Source organism: Mchenga conophoros, linkage group LG19, assembly GCF_057382185.1.
Source record: "Mchenga conophoros isolate Kocher_MC1m ecotype Shallow Benthic linkage group LG19, M_conophoros_male_GT1.1, whole genome shotgun sequence".
In the NCBI taxonomy this organism is placed as follows: Eukaryota; Metazoa; Chordata; class Actinopteri; order Cichliformes; family Cichlidae; genus Mchenga; species Mchenga conophoros.
Genome location: NC_140544.1, coordinates 17137105 through 17153282, shown reverse-complemented (window position 1 = coordinate 17153282; position 16178 = coordinate 17137105). Strand labels below are relative to the sequence as shown.

At 41.5% G+C, this 16178-nt stretch overlaps 1 long non-coding RNA gene across 2 annotated transcripts; it reads right to left on the bottom strand.

Annotated features, from left to right (window-relative positions):
* Positions 1-2381: 2381 nt before the first annotated feature.
* Positions 2382-15888, bottom strand: LOC146551975 (uncharacterized). 2 transcript variants are annotated; one of them, XR_014889866.1, is made up of 3 exons: positions 14786-15888; positions 10343-10463; positions 2382-10261 (listed from the first exon to the last, which is right to left on the bottom strand). It is a non-coding gene; the product is annotated as an uncharacterized LOC146551975 (long non-coding RNA). The 2 variants fall into 2 exon arrangements; XR_014889865.1 differs by having other exon boundaries at positions 14824-15888.
* Between the last annotated feature and the right edge of the window lie 290 nt (positions 15889-16178).

Below are 16178 nucleotides of genomic sequence, written 5' to 3'. Positions count from 1 at the left end.
TTACGGACGTCAGTGCTGCCGCGGAGTTCACTATTTGTCTGACTTGCTTGGGTCCATTGACGCATGTTTCCTAAAATGGGCAGTTGCGTCAGCGAGCGCGTGTGGGTTTCCTTGGTAAAGGAAGCGTCAGACACTGGAGGGATTCCCTCCCCTCGCGCGCTGTGGTCCGGACTCGGAGCTCACAGCTCGCCGGTCCAGGTTCGGCCACCCGGCAGTGATGAAAAACCAACACATTAAAGCTTAGAAACTTAGAACTAAAGCGACTCTGCACGGATACGCGTGCACCCGCACACACCGGGAGCGAGTGCTGCGCAGTAAAAGCATTTATTAAAAGTTTCTCAGCTTCAAAATGAAATCCATATCTGTAGCTGTGCACAGCCTGAAAATTCGATAAATCAAATAAAGACAGAGAGGAGGGGGGTGTCATGGTGGGTGTAACTATTTCATGTCCACCAGCTTTCATTTGCTGCTCATATACACACTCGGCGATTGGACACGCGGCGTTTCTGCACAATTAAACCTTTGTGCGCTTTGGCGCCGCCGCATTGTGCCTAATTTGGAGAGAGGTGGCACACAACACGGACGGTCAGATTAATGTGGCCCGCCGGTTAGTGCAGCACGGCGGCTTCAAAGGAATCTCGGTGAAATGTGGGCTAATTGTAATTCGGACGCACCTCATAAACAAGGGCGCAGCGCCCAGAATGTGACACGTTACACGATATAAAATGGCGCATTAAGTCTAATCCCATCTGCCACGGTTCCTATTTTAATCTGCATCACCATAACTGCTGGTGCCGCGCGCGTCTTTGCCAGAAAGCCTCGCTCCCATCAGAAAGTTTGAACCGGGGGAAGTTGCGCTGAGGGAAAAATAATCTGCGGGGGGTTTCTGGGGTGACCAGTCAGCCGCCCGTTGCCTCACTTTGTTCGCTTGCTCATAACGTGAAGACGTCAGTTACACATACAGGTACTGCAGCTCTCCTATATGTCACCCTTTCCAGAGTTACTGGGTGTCATTCATTTTCGCCCCGTTACCTTTTGACCTGCGCACTGATCTGTGACGCCCTGCCTGTCGTGCGTTTTAGTTTCCCGAAGATGTTGAGTAATTCTGTATCTGAATGATACTAATTAATGGTTAATCTTTTGAACGCAGCGGTGTTGCTAAGCGACGCGTTTTCTGCTAAATAGCTAAAGGGTGGGTAATCTAATCTGCCATCCCATAATTAATGCCGTAATATCATTTGAGACGCACCCATGGGCGTCAATTTGGGAGAAGCACGATGTGGCACTGTGACAACCTTTATATGGGTCCAAGTTTGATCTTTGAGGATCATGACACACGCAACAGTCAGTCAGCCAGACGCTGCTGCTCCAGTTTGTCTTCAGTTTCTTGGAGTTAAATCGCAAACTCTCCGACTTCCGAAAAACTGCAGCTTCAAGGAGCTCAAGGTCAGGGGTCAGGTGACACAAGAGGGTGTATGTTCAATGTGCGCACTGAGATCATCTTATCTATCCATCACACATCAGAAGGAATTTGTTATACAGAACATCTCATTCAGCCTGACGTCCGCTGAATGTCCACTGAACGTCCGTGCGCAAGAGGCTTACCTGGCCGCGGCAGACGTGCTTCAGGTGCTCGTGACGCAGGAGAGTTGATGCCTAATGCTGCCTTCAGGTACCGCCGCATAAATCCGAATGAGGAGATTGTAAACAAAGGGCAGTCAATTCAGGTTCGGGGGGATACATACAGAATATATTAATAAGCGCTAACGTAGATAGTTATTATAACTTAACAACAAAACCCATTTCATGAAACCACCTAACATGGCCTATAGTAGGAAATGATCATCTAATCATGCATCATAGACATCAGTCACACAGCGTTTTCCGTTTGCAGGATCACAGTCCTTTGATGTTGGGTTGTTTTTTTGATTTTCACTTTTTCTGTTGTGTAGCACATTATGAGTACTTTAAAGCTACTTTTGACTCCTTTTTCCCAACCACATTATTTTGCGCAACAAGATGTTAGATATAGGGCACGTTATGGATTATATTGCAGTCATCATAACATCAGAATCCCCAAGATTACTGGAAGTGTTTCGCAAGCATGATCGTAGGAATAATAACAAATCCATGACAAGACGTCCATTTAATTTTGGTCATTGCTGTCAATGATCCAGTAGAGTACTTTTTTTTCTTTAAGTGTGCTGTAAAATAATCGTTGTTAAATTACAATGCTGTACTTTCAGCTCTAAAATAAAGTGGTGTTTTTTACGTTGTAAAACATTTTGCAGTTTTGTTCTGTATAGAAATCTTTGCAACAAGTTTGCTGTGTGATTTTCATTGTACTGCTGTTTGAGTGTTCCTGGTGTCAGTGCCACAAACAATTTATTACCCTAAATAAGATACACCCTGGAGTCAGTTTCTAGTTGTTCTTCAACCATGACAAATACTGAATGCTTTGATTCTCCAATTTCCCACACCCAGGGACATTTCCAAGATATCCAAGAAGAGGAAACATTTTTTGGGGGTCACGTAGAACCAGAAGTTAGAACATCTGATTATAAATAAATACAGAGAATGGGTGTAAAAAACATTTCATTTGGTATAATTTTCCGGCTCATTTGCAGTCCCCCTCATAGAAATGTATTGCATGATAAGTGGCTGTACCACAGTTTAAATATTGTTTTTTATTTATTTGATTTATTGTTGAGTTTTTTAAAATAGGAATAGTATGCATACAGTATCATAATGTGCATATCATTATTGTGTATATTTTTATAGTACAGCTAGAGATTATTTTAATGACTTGAATACTGCTGAAAGCTTGGTCTATAGGCTTTATATATAGTAATACATCATACATGAATATATTTTAGTCACAAAAATATATATATATCCCAAGAACAAGGGTCTCATGCAGGGGCTTGTCCTTCCATGATGGTTTCTTCTCTTGCTCCCTTTCTTGGGTTTCTGCTGCCCGAGGTATTCACTGAGCACGCCGCCATCTTTCTGATGTACTCGTGGATGTTTGTTGTCTCATCCTGGATTGTGGTACCCCCACTCACTAGGAACAGCACAGTCCTAGGAAGAGCAACAATACTGCACAGGACCCTCAAGCTCCCAGGCCTCTCTCTGCTGGAGGACCTGAGCTTGAAAGATAAACTGCATTAGTGTGTGTGTGTGTGTGTATAAAATTTATGAAGTGGAGAAATATTTCTTACCATAAATTTGTTATTTTACAAACAGCAGGACATGTGTGTGTATGTGTATATGTATATATATCTATATACACACACGTGGGCGGGCGGGCGGATGGATGGATGGATAGATATGTATAGAAATAGATATATAGATATACATATACACAAACGTCCTGCTGTTTGTAAAATGACAAATTTATGGTAAGAAACATTTCTCCACTTCATAAATTCATAACAGGACATGTAAAAATATACAACTGGATGACTTGAAGGTTAAATGACATACAAACCTCCTGAAAAGTGCATTTACAGTCACACTGAGTCACTTCATTGCTACATAATTCTCTGGAAAACAGCTCAGTGTGCCAGAGAGGAGGAGACTGTTCAGAATTCACTACATATTTCCTTCACTTTTTCTTTTTTGCCCTTGCATCACTTTGTTTTCCTTTTCCTTTGCCGTCAGTCGCCTGTCATGTTGTCATGTTGTAATACCTTAACCTGGATAATAGCTCAACATGATCAGTGTGGCTAATCTCACAGCTCAGGTGCAGCCAGTAGGACACACGTAGGTAACAAAGTGCTGACTGTGAGCACACAGAGTGGGTTAAAGAACAATCAGAGTGACCGACAGTGGGACTGTGCTAGTGGTCTGTTAACACACTTCACGTGCTGTTTGATTACGCAACAACAGCAACACCGAGTTCACTGCATTTTTGAGTTAGCCGAGCAAAATCTAGCAGGGAGCTGATACCCTCCTTGCGCATGCACTGACAATGCTGTGGCAAACATGTGCTTCCTTTGTCACAGTGTTTTGTGCAAGTTGGAGGTTTTGAATGGAAATCTAATCAGCGGTTTCATCAGGAAGCCCAGTGTGCAGGAACACGGCTTTAAAAAGGCTGGATGCCAGACGGGCAGACAGCTCCTGTGAATTGAAGCAAGCATCCTTCAGTGATTTCATTTACTGGTTGCTGTGGTGACTCATGTAAAGCAGTCAAACACAGCAGCGCAGAGGGATAATTTGAACGTTCTTGACCTCCGGAGTGTGGGATTGCAGAGAGAAGAAGATGAATTCATTGGCCGCATACTCTCCAATAAGGCCGGTCACATCATTCAGGTATGCAAAAAGCTCAGCAGCTGCTCAACAACATCTTCACCCTGACTACGTCCATATGGACTGAATTCTAATCCACTCAGACAACTGGCCTGCTTTGGTGTAGTTTCAGCCTTAATGCCAGATCCCATTTAGCAAAACAATTAATTAAACACTTATGACAATCATTCAGGAACACCTGAGACTGACTTTGAAGGACTGCATTGGACAGACATGGCTCAAAACACTGCACAGAGAATCTCAAAAAGAGCTACTCATTTTACACAAGATTGGAGCTTTACTCAGAATCTGAGGATGTGGTTTTATCAGTTCTGATATCAAAATAAAGCAGCAAACCCTTCATTATGAACTAGGAGAAAAGTGACATCCAGTGTTTTAGGAAGTTGATATATTGAGTTAAATATGAGAGATTGTGTTCACAATAAATTTGAACCCTTTTAAATATTATTATTAAATTTAGCTTCCCAAATCAACTCTAAAGCCATTAACAGAAACAGTTTTCTGTAGCAAAATCTAAATTTAGTTTAAAAATCCTTTCACTATCACTTGGTATTTAAAACACATTGATTTTATCTCGAATGAAAGCTTTCACATTTTGGGAAAGAACCTTGCTTTCTTGCTAAGTGTTAAATGAGAAGATTGATATCACTTTTGGCTTACATGCAAATATGGTCGACAGTAGTTCATTTACACATGGAACTAAACGTTTGGTACACGATATGCTAATTTTCAACCTCTGCATTAAAAATGTAACACAAAACACCTGCAATACAAAAAGAAGGAAAAGTAATAAAGAAATTGTCTTTAAAAGAAGACTAGGACCTTAGGTTGCTATAAGGGTTAAAATTAGAGTAGGTGAAGTATGGTTTAAATTATAATTAGGATTATAGGAGGTAAAGTTGTGGTGCAATGGGAACTAAAAAGACTGTCATTTACTTAAATTACTGAGTAACTTTAATTATTATAGTAGTAGATTGCCCCGTGTGAGGGCTGCACGGCGTCAATGCATTAGCGCCGTGATCACCAATCACATGGGGCGAGCCGCCTTAACTTGCTAACGGAGATTTTCTGCATTAACGCAGTTATGGCGTTAACATCATTTTAACCAGATAAACCCTGACAGCACTACATCATAGCTAAGAAAAATAAGGAGAAACAGCAAAAGAAGCCATGTTTTTTTCTTGACAAATCAAGAAAGATATCATTGTTAATTAGTTAGCTTTACATTTGTTTGCTATTGGATTTTTTTTCTCCCGTGGACAGAATTGGGCTAGCTAGCTATGTTTCCCTGTTCCCAGGGAATATAGCTAGCTAGATTACTAGCTATAAGGTAACAGTAACTAGAATAACCATTTGTTACAACCAAGGTATGCAGAAGAGCATCTTTGAATGTACAACACTTTGAACCTTGCAGCAGATTGGCTACTGCAGCAGAAGACCACACCTCTCAGCTACAATTTACACAGGCTTATCAAAACTGGACAACAACAAATTGGAAAAATGTTTCCTGTTGTCTATTTCTACTGCAACATTCAGACGGTAGCACCAGAATTTGGAACATGAAAACATTTCCTCGGCAAAGTTTGGAGCCCGTAGTGCCAACTGAGCTTGGTTTAAGTTTCAAAGTCTGAGTATTAATGGTTTAAAATGTAAAAGTGACGAGATCTAAATCCAGTAAAGCGTGTTTGGGATGACGTGGAACAGGATATTCACATCTTGGAAGTAATGTGATGTTGATGCATTGACTGTGTGATGCTATAATGTCAATTTGAATCAAAATCTCAGAGGAATGTTTCCACCACCTTGTTGAATCAACCCTCTACTACCAAGGTGTACCTAATAAAGTGGTGAGTATCTATTATTACAGTGACCAATCATCTGTCCATTCTTTTTCGCTGATCCTTGACAGGGTCGATGGGGGGCGTGGTTAGTGCCTATCCCAACTACCATAGAGCGAGATGTGGTGTGCACCCTGGATATTACAATATTACAATAGTAAGCAAAGAGATGCAAAAATAAATCCCATGTTAATTCTACTTCCATGCTAATTCTACTAATTTGGCGATATTAACTGCTACCCCTCCTCAGCTTTTATAAACTGGCCAATCAGCTGAAACTGTGTTTATATTTGTTCATCTACCCGTTTTTTGCTCTCATCATATATGTATACACACACACACACACACACACACACACACACACACACACACACACACACATATATATATGAGTCATGTAAAGCAAATGTAGTGAAGCCCAAGAATAAAATATGCACCTGAAAATGAGAAGTAATTGGTTCCCTCTAAGTGATGGCTTATACAGATGAAGACAGAGGGAACGTCTGAATTCTTTTTTTATGGTAATTGTTAAGCTTGATGTGAAATGTGCAGTCTCGAAGAGTATTGATTATGTTAAGAGGCTCTTCTTCTATAAATATCAGTAGTTAAAAGAAAAGGTGCCAGGTGGGAGAAGCGCTTCCTGCAGGGCTGAAGTGTGGTTACAGTGCTGCAACCTGAAACCTGCCTACACATCACCGCTGCTGGATGTGGAGCTGACTCTCTCTCTTTACAGTAAACAAATGCATGTGAACCATTTGAATTTCTGTCATAACTTCCAGAAGGCAAACAAATCCTTTTCCATGACTGTTTGTCAACTCAAACGAAGAGAACAGCCCCACTTACTGGATTGAAATGCGACATATCAAAATATAACAAGGAATCTGTTTAAGCGGAAACAGCACTTGTTATAAACAAGATTGTGAAAAGTTCTGAGAAAATACTCATTATGATATCTTAAAGGGTTATTCTGAAAATTAAAGCACAAATCCTTGGGCCACTACCTCATGGGAGCTGAAGTTTTGAGATATTTATGTTATTTATGATATTTATATATTATGTGTGAGGATTTATGTGTCTGAAACAGATAAATTATAGTTTATCTGATCTTCTGCCGAGATTTAGATGAGAGGATGGACATGAGAAGTGTATGCATTATCTTACATTATCACTTCTGCTGGAAGCTGACTGTCTCTCTTTACAGTAAACAAATGCATTTCAGCATTTGCCATTTCTGTCATAACTTCCAGAGAACAAACCAAACAGCAAACCTTTTCCATAACAGTCATGTGCTTCAACTCTGACTGAAAAAAGAGCGAGAGCCTTCATGCTTGTTTGCTGCTGTGGTAGAGAAACAAACCAAATGACATCATCTAACCCGACTTCAGCCACCACTTGTTTTCATGTCACTGTGGGAAATCTAACATACATTTTGTTGCAGGAAATTGCAGACCAGCAAGAGGCTTTATTCTGTAATTTACCCAACAGCCCCATTTAATGGAGTGACCGCAGGCAAAGAGCCACGACAAGACACCCGTAATCATCCGTGCCTTCACAGATACATGCCCGAACGCACACTTGCTTCACGAGCATTAAGGTATCAGTTCCTGATACAATGGAAGGAAGTGCGTCACAGGCACGCTGCACTTCGACACAAAGAAGAATGGAACGCTGCCCAGGCACAAACAGAGTGAGAGACAGAGAGAGAAGGGGAAATGTTGGAGCATGTGGTGGAAGAAGTGAACAAATAACGGCGTCCGAGAGGAGAGAAGAACACGAGTGGTCGGGGGACTTCAGAGCAGGTCAACACAGCCACCTGCGATTTCGCAAATAAACACGACCCCGCCATTCCTTCCACTTTTACTGGACTGCTTATTCTCAGTGGAAGAAAACAACAGTCCGCCCCTCACCTCCCCACCTCATCTCGCCCAGTTCTAGAAAGAGAGGAAAGGAAAAATGCTGGGCGCCTGAGAAAAACAAGTTTTACGTGTTGTTTTGTTCCTCCTGCGAGTTGTTTTCCTCGTCCTGAGCCCAAAACAGTCCAATGAAATGGCATTTGTGGGCGCTTCTCACAATGGGCGAGTTTATCTCCCTCCGTCAACAAGGTTATCAGTGTAATTTATGAGGATGCTAGTCTGAGGTCCGCGCAGCCTGGAATGTTAATGGGTTTTGGTTGAATTGTACTTTTGCTGCTGCTTGACCTCAGTTGACTGAGCATCACACTACCTTCTGCTCCCGTTGAACATAAATGTCTCAGTCTTTAAGTTTAAAATGCTGCATTATTGTCTTCACTAGACTTCCCAGAAATCTCCTGTTAAACAACAAGTGTGGGCGGGACGGTGACATCATTTTACCTTTGGATTTTCACTTGCTGATGTTTGAGTTTCAGGGCTTTTGATCTGTTTTAGCTAACTCTCTGTTTCTTCTGGAAGTCTGGAAACACTAACACATCACTTCCTGTCCACTAGAACAATTTTCCCAGGAGGCGGTAAAAATGAGGTTGAATCAGTTACTGTAAAAGCAGCAGATTCACCTCTCTGGAACAAAAAAACGGGGGATTTCAGTTGAGCAGAACTGCATGTCTTGTCACAGCTTAAGGGAAGATCATTGCTGGCGTGTCTTTAGAGGCAATTTTGCATTTCTCTGTGTAAACATAAAGACTGCTTTGTTTTCATCGCTGTGTGTACCAGTAACTCGCTCGCTATTACTGCACTCTGAGGCGTATCTTCACTGCAGAATAATCCTCATTGTTGTGGCTCCGTGAATCCAGGTCCTCAGAGGAAAATCTTTTGTGGAATAAGATGAAGAGATATACAGCATCAGTGATCCGCTTTTAGATCTCTCCCGCTGCTGCTTCTTTGATATCTTACTACGTGTCATAGAGTAAATTTGATGTTTTAATTACAGTTTTGAGCTGAACACACTGATGGCAAAGCAACAACCTTGAACACAGTTTTAACCATTTTGTTTTCATACAGAACAAAAGGAATTTTCTTTATACTTAGCTTCCAAGGAACTAGAGTTTCTGCATTTGTTTTAAAGGGGTCTTAAGCAGAAGTTCTCTAGGCTTTCTGAAAGTCTTTCAAATTATTTTTTGGACACCAGCTGCTTTTACCTGACCATTTTTAAAGGAATGATTTTTGCTTCTGTTTTAAGTCACTTAACACTGAACAACACATCATTCGGGTATAAAACAGGTGCATAACCCAATCAGGGTTGTGATTACACATAACCAAACAATGAGCCAATTAAAATTAAATTTTTAGGCACTTTATTCCTAGCAGACTGTCATAAAAAGACAATTTGTTAATGTTTCTTTATTTTAAAATGTAAAATGTCAATGATAACATACTTTGACAGACACAAAATAGTATTGTTGCACCAACAAGGTGATTTCCAAATAGCTATTAGCTGGAAACTTGGTTTATATCAGCATAGTGTGCATTGTGCTATTAAAAATTTTGAGGAAACTGGACAAGTGGAGGACAAAAGAAGAAGTAGCAGGACTAAAAACCTAACTGAACACTCTCTGAAAATCATGTGTTTAAGAAATAGGAAAAAAATCCAGCCATGCCCTGAAAAATGCACAATTCAACACCAACAGTCATGGATTGGCCTCCCCAGCCCCCAAACCACAACATTATTGAAGCAATATAGGATCTTTCTTACAGGGAGCCAACATCCAAAGAAGATCTCAAGAACTGTTTCTGATTAAATCACATCTGCCTTTTCAAACATCTCTGTGCTACTTCATTTGAACAAAATTCCTGGAAAGACCCTTTAAATTTCCTGCCATATTATCAGGTATCAAGAAATGGCATAAGTAAAAAACATCCTGCGTTTCATCAAACTTGCCATTTCAGACCTCCATGAACAACATCCTAATCCTGACTTGACCCTTTCCCTAACTGAAGCTACTTTGCGTGTCATTTAAAGTTGTAAATTGTCACACAAAAACAGTTTAAAAGGACAGGCAAAATATGCCTGAGGTGGAGGTCTATTTATACCTCGATATCACGTTGATTTGGTTCCCAAATCAAGGACGGATGGTAAGGATGGATGAAACGTGGACTGATCGTGATACATGGAGACACATGTCAGTCAAGAAAAACCCACTGGGGAAAGAAAAAGGAGCTCTTTAGGTTTTAATGTGTTCTTAATGAAACGAATAATATCCTCAGTTGGTACTTACACACCTTGTTTGTGATTGGTCACATGGAAATGTGGAACTGCAAGAGGGAGGGGAGGCGGTGGTGGCGGGTGATCTTCCTGGGGTCGACTCCTCCGGTGCGTCCATTCCTTCCGGCTCGATGGAAGCTTAATGTGAGTGTGGAAAAGTGGAAAATTTAATTAGGCTGCCAAGGGGGTTTTGTCTCACTTGGCATCCCCCCCCCCGCCCCCCCCCCCGCCCCCTTCCTCCCACGACCACTACTGCCACCCCCACATCTTCCTTCCCTCATGTTTTGCTCTGATCACATTTGCTGTAACGGCACTATTTCTTATTCTTTTACCCATAATACTTCAGAATATGATTTTCTTGGCACCTTGTTCTTCACTTATGAGTCCCCCGCCACCTCCTTTTTTTCTGCCATGGCTGGATTCATCTGTTATGCACTCCTTGAGCAAAGATTTTCTGTTAGGCCCCTCCAACCCCACCCCGAAAATCCCTGTCCTGCAAATATACAACCTGGCCCCAGTGCATTAGTTAGGTTTTGGTAATTTCACTAAACTTTACTCAACAGTCATGTTAGAAAATGTAAAGTGCTCAAAACTGGTGCTAACAAGTCTAAAACCAAGTGACTCACAATTGAAAGCTACCTTTCTCAGCACTGGATTGTGTGTAAATCCTTTTAAAGCTCCTGGGTTGTGTCAGACCAGACATTTACTAAGTTGGGTTGCAACATTAAAACTTAATAAATGTGTAATTTGTTAAGATTTATGTAAGGACGCATATAAAATCAGTGATGTTTAGCTCACAAGAAGCTGATGCATTTATTCTCTCCATGAAGTACCTAAACGTTTCACATACCATTTTAGGCCTACTGGGCATGTGCAGCTACATCATTATCAATCCTGTGGAGAACATACACGATGGAGACTCACAACAACTTCTTGTTGGCTCCAGTTTTGGCTAAGTAATATAATAAGTTTGCAGATCCAAAACACTAGGAAAAGTGTATTTGTTGTATTTTAGGCATTTACTTCCTAAAATGTGTCTATTTCATGTGTCAATAAAAATGTTTTTTTATTGCCTGGTAAAGCGATTTTCTCTTATGGAAGCCATTTAAGTAACATTAACTTGATAAACCATTTTTTTCTACAGGTCTTTTTGGAAGTGGGAATGTTCAAATAGCAACAAAAATGCCCATTTAGAAGCTGAAGGGGTGGTAGAGGCTTAATCCACCCAATCCAACTGTGTCTCACAAATTTGAGTTTTTTCCTTGGACCTGACTTTTTTTGGTGTTACTGTGTTTTGCTTTAGTTCTAGGCACCAAATGCAATTACTAGTTATAAAAGAGTTACAAAAAGATCATGGTTTAGGTTAAAATAAAGAGTGTATTTGGCAAAAGATATGTCAAATACAGTAGCTTAATGCAGATTTTACACAACCTTTACATGTGACCTACATCTATCACAATGATCGTAACAGGCTACTAAGCCTTAAAGAAGGTAGAAGAATGGGCCTTCTGGCTTTGTGCATGTGACTGATAACAGTTGATAATGGCCATTTAAAGGGCTGATAATATCTGGATCTGGTGTTGGTTGTAGCACAACTTCAAACTATTCCACCAAATACAGCTTATGACGGTAGGGTGAAGCTGAGGTATTGAACAGTCACGCCTACTGCCCAGCCCAAACACAATTTTTTTGATAAAGTTGTATAGATATCTACATACGGTTAAACTGGTGATAACAGATTTTATGTGCTGAAAGGATGTACTATTCTTCTATGGTCAAATGTTTCCCCGTCAGGAAACAGTTGAAGCTCAGGTCATTCAAAATGACTCCTCTGTGGACTTGCTTGTTTGATGTTTTTCAAAGAAGTCTCTTGCCTGGAACTTGTTTTCTTAATATGGTTGACATTTGTGATATTACAGCTCTTAGTGAAAGCACGAATTGTTCCTATGGGTCTTTGTACCATCTTACAAGGTAAGCTTGTAAGAGCTCAAAAAGACACCAACATTTAAAAAAAGCAGAAAAGTCGTACATTTAACAAGCTGGAAGCATAAAATGTTGGTATTTACAAGCATCTGAACCCTATCTTCAACAAAGTATTACAGCTTTGGTTGGCCACTCATGAGGAACATATTCCAGAAATCCTGTTAACATACAGCACAGTGTACAGGGTATTTAAGAATTTTCAGCTAGCAACTGTGTGTCGAAACAGCTAACAAAGTTATGACCAATCCCAACTGATCACCCTGTCTGATCCATCTATTAATTTCCCAATGTTTCTCCACCACTGAAATATTTAGCTTTACTTCTAAGGAAATCTGTGGTAATACCCAGGAGTTAGTGGGAGTGACCTTTATGTGATAAATTCTTCAGTAAGAACTACCGTAATTGTCGGGCTATAAGCCGCTACTTTTTGCACAAGCTTTGAACCCTGCGGCTTTTAGTCAGGTGCGGCTTTTCTATGGATTGTCCATGATTTTTGTCATATCGTAAGACGATTTGTTTTGTTTGTTCCGCTGTTGTACGGCACTACGTTGCCTGGCGGAAGGATCGGGGTTCAAGAGTGGTATGTTGGTCACATGTCCATCCGCCAGGCAACATAGTGCCGTACAAGTAGCGCGAAAAACAAACTTCAAAGTAGCGCTACGCGTTCAGCGGGAGTCGTGGATGATGAGCGGCGATAAACTTGCGAAAAGCAAGTTGTGCTCAACTCTACCGGTGGATTCTGACAGCGTGGAAAAGTGTGCAAACATCCACGATCACCAACGGATTTCGAAGGGCTGGACTGCTGCATGATGAAGAGGAGGACACCGCCACGGCCCTTCAGAGGGTGTTCGACTCCGACACTGACAATGACAATGAGGATTATCTTTGGTTTTGAAAGTGACAACGAAGGAAAGAAGCTGAGAGTGGATGACGAAGCCATCCTGAGCCTGTTCGTTTCCGACACTGGAGAAGAGGACTTTGGTGGTTTTAGTGCGCAGGAAGATGGTGGTGAATGACTGACTTTTCTTCTTGTTAAAGCCGTGTCACTGCACCTGAGCCTAAAAGGTAGTCCGAATCTATTTTTCTGGTGTGCTGTAGGTTACTGTTATGTACTACATTTGTTACTCATTTATGAAGCACAGCACATGTGCAAATATGTACCCATAACTTGTTTTTCAAAATATTAATAAAAGGGGTGTGTCTCCAAACAGCCATCTCTTTCCTGACAATTCGCTTTGTGCATATTCTCTTACATATGATAAGTCAATATTGAAACACCTGCGGCTTTTAGTCAGGTGCGGCTAATGTATGTACAAAACAGGATTTTCCCCTGATTTTAGCTTGTGCGGCTAATATTCAGGTGCGCTTTGTAGTCCGGGAAATACGGTAATTTATGTGATGAAACCAAGTGAAAAACAAAAAAGCCAAAGGAGATCTACCAAAAAAACAAACAAAAAAACTGCAGTTCCTCTAATAGCCACTTAAGGCTGACTCTAAAATTTTGAATTTTAAAGCGCCTCATTTTAATAACCACCAGAAGGCGATAACCATGGTTGCAGAAAGAGTCCTTGTTCTATCACATTTTATGGGGAAATAGCTTTCTGTAGGTTCAGTCACTCATTTTGAGTCATACTGAATTACGTGTTAGACATATTGTGTTTCAGAAGGCAGGATTATCCAAGAGCAACCACTCACCAACCAATGGATCAATACAGGCTTTTCCCTAGCAACTGGTGGCTAGCAGGAGCTTCTTACCAGTCTCTAGGCTTTTTTAAGGGGGCTTTTGCAAACTGTCAGCAACCTTCAACAACCCTTGAGGAGCCACCTAAGGTTGCCAAATGGATGCTGACAGGTCTCCAAATATGGGAAGGTCAGGCTATCTGATAACCCAGGCTTCAAAATGTCCATAACCATAGCTATGTTAGTCTTTTGAGCTATATAGGTGAAACCTGCAGTAGTTTTGAGAGCTGTAAATCTCCACTTTTTTTAAAAATTTAAAGCTCTGGTTGAATACTGTCGATGTGTCAACCATATGACTTTGTAACTGGAGCTAAAAATGATGTCAAACACAGGCTGCAAACAAATGGCTCTCATGTGAAGTTTAAACCAAACAGCGAATGTGGCATTTCTGAGGTCTCAGTGCTATAGAAGTGCATTATGTTCAGGGGTATCATTTATCTTTATTAATAGATGTTAAGAAGATGAAGAAAAATCTTTTACATTTTATGCAAATCATAAGCAGAAACTGCAGCTGACATGACACCAAACTTCATCACGTGGCTGCATCACATCAGCTCAGGCTCAAAAGAAAACTTTCCCCCAACTCGTCAAGAAACATGCTCATCCCGTGTGCACTCTTCCAACTTATGGATATTTATTTTTCCGAGGGAGGGGAAGTGAAGGGAAGTGGGAGCGGGTGGCGGCTGTAGTTGTGGCGGTGGAGGAGGGATGAAGGAGCGTTGTCACATTACATGTACCTGTCTGTACGCGTCTTCACTCGTGGCTGTCATCTCACCTGACAGGTCTATCAGTGTCCACGGCTGATCAGGACGCGTCCCTCAGCCTGACAGGATGAACAGACAGCGCGGCAATCCAGACTGACAGCTCCTCAGGTAGCTGCTGGAGGAAGGGAGGTTTAAGATAGGAGGGAGATGGAGGAATCTGGGGGGTGAGGGGCAAGAGAAAAGCTGCAGAGCAAGAGGACTAAATAAAGAGTGTAAATAACCCGCCAGATGATGTCCACAAGAACATCAGCAGTGAAGCCTAACCCTAGATGGCATCAAAGAGGTTCAATCATCTTTCTTTACCTTTCTTTTTTCGGAATCTGATAATGAAGTGATTGAGGCTTTTAAATAAGAGGCTGCTGCCAAACGCTACCTTTAAAAACTCCATTAAGCCACAAAAATCCTCTCTCTGGGTGCCAGTTTGAGTATTTTTAAGCAAATTGAGTTTCATCTTTTACGACAATCATGCACGTTGAACCGAAGCCAAACAGCTCGCTGGGTAACGAGAGCTGCCTTCCAGAGAAAAAACACCTGCGGGATGTGCTTTGGTTAACCCATGAAAGCTTTAAATCAAATGCTTGTGATCACACCCAAGGGGAAATAAGGCCCCCCTCCTCTCTCCAGCACACCTCCCACTCTGTGCTTCCCACCCTTCTTGGGAAGAAAAAAAAATCAGTCTTTATCTTGTCAAAAGCCATCGAAAACAAGCCCTTCCAAACGCCCCAACAACACGGGGACGAGACAAAACGGGAAAACCTACAAGCTCCAGAGCGAAGACTCATTTGATCAGCTTAGCCACGCTCTCCTGGCTCCTCATGCACGAGGAGTAATTAGCAATTAACAACCAGGATTTAACTAGATCCAGTTATTATCTGTAACCAAAAAAAAGGTGGTGGGAAGGGGGGTATCTGCTGCTTTGACACGGGAGTGCATCAGAATTCCCCTGCTCCTCGAGTTTGATTAAAAAAAAAAAGAAAAAAAAGAGAAGGAGAAGAAGAAGAGTGAGGGACCCGAACTGTAATTCTCTCATTTTCACGACATCTCTGGGCCATTTTTTTCCCAAATTCCCAGATCAAACAGGCTGTAACAAAAGGCCCCAAATCCCCCCCCCCTCCGCTCTCCTCCTCCTCCTGCTCTCTCTTTCCAAAATTAGTTAAGCCTCTCAGCTCCATCATCCTCAACATGGCTCGCATCAACAACCCTACGCTGCTTCGCAAATGCTGCATAGCCTCTGAAATCCACCCCGCCTCCCCTCTCCCCATTTCCTTCCAAATATGCTGAAGAGTTGTTGTTTTTTTTTTTTTGGGGGGGGGGGGAGAAAACTCCCCATATGTCACTCTGAATTTGGACTTACACACAAAACACA